General features: G+C 32.1%; 3 non-coding genes across 3 annotated transcripts in view; all 3 read left to right on the forward strand.

Moving 5' to 3' along the window:
* Positions 1 to 1,011: 1,011 nt before the first annotated feature.
* LOC128923790 (small subunit ribosomal RNA) lies at positions 1,012 to 3,001 on the forward strand. The gene has a single exon (XR_008472518.1). It is a non-coding gene; the product is annotated as a small subunit ribosomal RNA (ribosomal RNA).
* A 509-nt stretch (positions 3,002 to 3,510) lies between these two features.
* LOC128923797 (5.8S ribosomal RNA) lies at positions 3,511 to 3,689 on the forward strand. Its single transcript, XR_008472525.1, has one exon. It is a non-coding gene; the product is annotated as a 5.8S ribosomal RNA (ribosomal RNA).
* Positions 3,690 to 4,142: 453 nt separating this feature from the next.
* The window catches only part of LOC128923800 (large subunit ribosomal RNA), a 3,984-nt gene continuing 3,302 nt past the window's right edge, over positions 4,143 to 4,824 (forward strand). The window contains exon 1 of the ribosomal RNA XR_008472528.1: positions 4,143 to 4,824. This exon is cut by the window's right edge and continues 3,302 nt beyond it. This is a non-coding gene — a ribosomal RNA (large subunit ribosomal RNA).

Here is a 4,824-nt window from a genome sequence, read left to right on the forward strand (position 1 = left end):
AAAATAAATGTTAAGCTATTTTTGATGTTGTAATATTTCTTATAAGCATAATGCTCATAGAAAATGATATAAATTACTTGTATATATATGAATTTAAAACTTTTATATGGTTAAAAAGATTTTCTCCATACGATTTCCGGTTGGTGAGGTGTACGTGGCAGAAAACATATATGTTGTATGAAACTTCAACATTAGTACTTGTATGAAAATTTTAATACTTGTATGAAATTGCATACTTAGTACTTATATGAAAATTATTTTCATATATTTATAAAAGTATTTAAGTGTAATATATAAATGAGAGCAAAAAAATTTATTCCTGGTTTGCTACAGTTGGTTTAAATAGAAATAATTTTGTTAATAATGAAATGTTATTAATTGAGATTATTCTTCTATACCTAACATAATGTAGTCGTTTTTTTTTTAATTTAACTTTTTTTGGGGTTTGTTCTTCTATTCACATAAAATATATGTGGGTAAAGAATAAAATTCAATAAAGTTAAATATTTATATTATTACGCTCGAATACTTTCATATCATATATGAAATAAAATGAAAAATAATTGAATTGAAATTATTAATTTCAAATCAAAAGAAAAACGTATATACTCTTAAAAAAAGATATATACACTATATGCATTGAAATAAAGTAAAATGTATAAAAAATGATATTATTTGAAAGTTTAACAAATACAAGAAGAAACATCGTCCTTACATTAATAATTATATTATATATGTATAGAGAACGAAAATTCTTTCTCACGATAAGATACACAGTCTCAAAGTCCGAATAAGACCGCAATAAATAATACAATAATATGAAATTTAAATGACATGAAGTAAATTATTTAATCCGACCATAGTAGAAGAAATTTCATAATTATTTATTGTCGCGATTTCGTTCTCCTTTGCATTGTGTATATGTCGTGTACTTAATTTTCAAATATTGAAAATATCATTATAAAAATTTATATAGTATAAAAAATATTATATAAATGAATAAAAAATATTATTCTGGTTGATCCTGCCAGTAGTTATATGCTTGTCTCAAAGATTAAGCCATGCATGTCTAAGTACAAACAAATTAAAAGTGAAACCGCAAAAGGCTCATTATATCAGTTATGGTTCCATAGATCGTTAACAGTTACTTGGATAACTGTGGTAATTCTAGAGCTAATACATGCAAAATAAACACGGACCTTTTGGAACGTGTGCTTTTATTAGGCTAAAACCAAGCGATCGTAAGATCGTTATATTGGTTGAACTCTAGATAACTTGCAGATCGTATGGTCTCGTACCGACGACAGATCTTTCAAATGTCTGCCCTATCAACTTTTGATGGTAGTATCTAGGACTACCATGGTTGCAACGGGTAACGGGGAATCAGGGTTCGATTCCGGAGAGGGAGCCTGAGAAACGGCTACCACATCTAAGGAAGGCAGCAGGCGCGTAAATTACCCACTCCCAGTTCGGGGAGGTAGTGACGAAAAATAACAATACAGGACTCATATCCGAGGCCCTGTAATTGGAATGAGTACACTTTAAATCCTTTAACAAGGACCTATTGGAGGGCAAGTCTGGTGCCAGCAGCCGCGGTAATTCCAGCTCCAATAGCGTATATTAAAGTTGTTGCGGTTAAAACGTTCGTAGTTGAATTTGTGCTTCATACGGGTAGTACAGCTATAATTGTGGTATGTACATTACCTTATGTATGCAAGCGTATTACCGGTGGAGTTCTTATATGTAATTAATACAATGTATTTTTTATATATTCCTCCTATTTAAACCTGCTTCAGTGCTCTTCATCGAGTGTTGTTGTGGGCCGGTACAATTACTTTGAACAAATTAGAGTGCTTAAAGCAGGCTCCAAATGCCTGAATATTTTGTGCATGGAATAATGAAATAAGACCTCTGTTCTACTTTCATTGGTTTTTAGATCAAGAGGTAATGATTAATAGAAGCAGTTTGGGGGCATTAGTATTACGACGCGAGAGGTGAAATTCTTGGACCGTCGTAAGACTAACTTAAGCGAAAGCATTTGCCAAAGATGTTTTCATTAATCAAGAACGAAAGTTAGAGGTTCGAAGGCGATCAGATACCGCCCTAGTTCTAACCATAAACGATGCCAGCTAGCAATTGGGTGTAGCTACTACTATGGCTCTCTCAGTCGCTTCCCGGGAAACCAAAGCTTTTGGGCTCCGGGGGAAGTATGGTTGCAAAGCTGAAACTTAAAGGAATTGACGGAAGGGCACCACCAGGAGTGGAGCCTGCGGCTTAATTTGACTCAACACGGGAAAACTTACCAGGTCCGAACATAAGCGTGTAAGACAGATTGATAGCTCTTTCTCGAATCTATGGGTGGTGGTGCATGGCCGTTCTTAGTTCGTGGAGTGATTTGTCTGGTTAATTCCGATAACGAACGAGACTCAAATATATTAAATAGATGCTTTCAGGATTATGGTGTTGAAGCTTATATAGCCTTCATTCATGAGTTCATCTTGAATGTGCAAGTGTTTGAATGTGTTTATATAAGTGGAGCCGTACCTGTTGGTTTGTCCCATTATAAGGACACTAGCTTCTTAAATGGACAAATTGCGTCTAGCAGTAACGAGATTGAGCAATAACAGGTCTGTGATGCCCTTAGATGTCCTGGGCTGCACGCGCGCTACAATGAAAGTATCAACGTGTATTTCCTAGACCGAGAGGTCCGGGTAAACCGCTGAACCACTTTCATGCTTGGGATTGTGAACTGAAACTGTTCACATGAACTTGGAATTCCCAGTAAGTGTGAGTCATTAACTCGCATTGATTACGTCCCTGCCCTTTGTACACACCGCCCGTCGCTACTACCGATTGAATTATTTAGTGAGGTCTCCGGACGTGATCACTGTGACGCCTTGTGTTTCACGGTTGTTTCGCAAAAGTTGACCGAACTTGATTATTTAGAGGAAGTAAAAGTCGTAACAAGGTTTCCGTAGGTGAACCTGCGGAAGGATCATTATTGTGTTCCTATCCGTAAATATTATAAAAAAACAAACAAACAAACAAACAAACAAACAAACAAAAAAAGAATAAAAAAGAAAAATTATTTTCTTTTTTTTCTTTTCATTCATTTATTTGAATGTTTTTCTTTTTTTTCTTTTTTTTTTTACTCCTTGTATTGTAGTATAATGAAAATTATATCGCATACATTGTATTTGAACGCAACAAACCTTTAAACATATATAGTTGTACTTATTATTTATAAAAATAATATAAATGATAAGTTAATTTGTTCTCATTAACGTGTAATTCCTTAAAAATATATAGAAATTAAATAAAATGTAATAAAAAAGGAATTACTGTTTTTGTTGGACTAAGACATGCGCAACTTGTAAATGTTTGGGTTGAAAATTACAATTTATTGAAAGATGTTTTAAAATAATTTATATATTATATACGAAAACGAAATGTTATTCTTTCAATAAATTAAAAACTCTTGACGTTAAATTAAAATAAACAAAAAATTATCACTCTAAGCGGTGGATCACTCGGCTCATGGGTCGATGAAGAACGCAGCTAACTGTGCGTCATCGTGTGAACTGCAGGACACATGAACATCGACATTTTGAACGCATATTGCAGTCCATGCTGTTATGTACTTTAATTAATTTTAAAGTGCTGCTTGGACTACATATGGTTGAGGGTTGTAAGACTATGCTAAATTAGTTGCTTATTCTTTTAGTCAATTAAAAGAATTTAAGCACATGGTATATTACTGGATTGTATTTTTCAATCCATAATATTAATAGCATAAAAAGAAATATAGAAAATATATTCTTGAACACCTCATATTTGAACGAAATTTTATAATAAATAAGAATCTTAGTATTCCCAAAAACAATAAAATTTCAATATTATTATTTCAAATAATATATACATTTAGAGGAACGTCTAGCATAAAATATTATTTTATTCTAGGATTGCCTTAAATGTAAAAAACCAAGAAAATAATATTGTTGTTATAATGAAGTAAGTAGTACGGGATGAAAAGATTGAATATTTATTATTAAGAAAATTATATTGGTGTTAAGAAATAATTATGTATGTTTCTTTAAAATAGCAAAAAGCTAAAATATAAAATAAATATAAATATTTTTATACAACCTCAACTCATATGGGACTACCCCCTGAATTTAAGCATATTAATGAGGGGAGGAAAAGAAACTAACAAGGATTTTCTTAGTAGCGGCGAGCGAAAAGAAAATAGTTCAGCACTAAGTCACTTTGTCTATATGGCAAATGTGAGATGCAGTGTATGGAATATCTTAATATCTAGTATGAGAAATTAACGATTTAAGTCCTTCTTAAATGAGGCCATTTACCCATAGAGGGTGCCAGGCCCGTATAACGTTAATGATTACTAGAAAGATATTTCCAAAGAGTCGTGTTGCTTGATAGTGCAGCACTAAGTGGGTGGTAAACTCCATCTAAAACTAAATATAACCATGAGACCGATAGTAAACAAGTACCGTGAGGGAAAGTTGAAAAGAACTCTGAATAGAGAGTTAAATAGTACGTGAAACTGCTTAGAGGTTAAGCCCGATGAACCTGAATATCCATTATGAAAAATTCATCATTATAACTGTGATATTTATAATATTATAGTAATAGTGTGCATTTTTTTCATATAAGGACATTGTAATCTATTAACATAATAAAATATTTATCAAAAGATCATTGGTGTTAAGTTTATTCAAATTAATTTGCTTTTAGCTTATTAACATAGAATAAATACTGATGATTTGATAAAGTGTTGATAGATTTTACATATATAATGCTTAA

This window comes from Zeugodacus cucurbitae, unplaced genomic scaffold (assembly GCF_028554725.1).
Source record: "Zeugodacus cucurbitae isolate PBARC_wt_2022May unplaced genomic scaffold, idZeuCucr1.2 ctg00000047.1, whole genome shotgun sequence".
NCBI lineage: Eukaryota > Metazoa > Arthropoda > Insecta > Diptera > Tephritidae > Zeugodacus > Zeugodacus cucurbitae.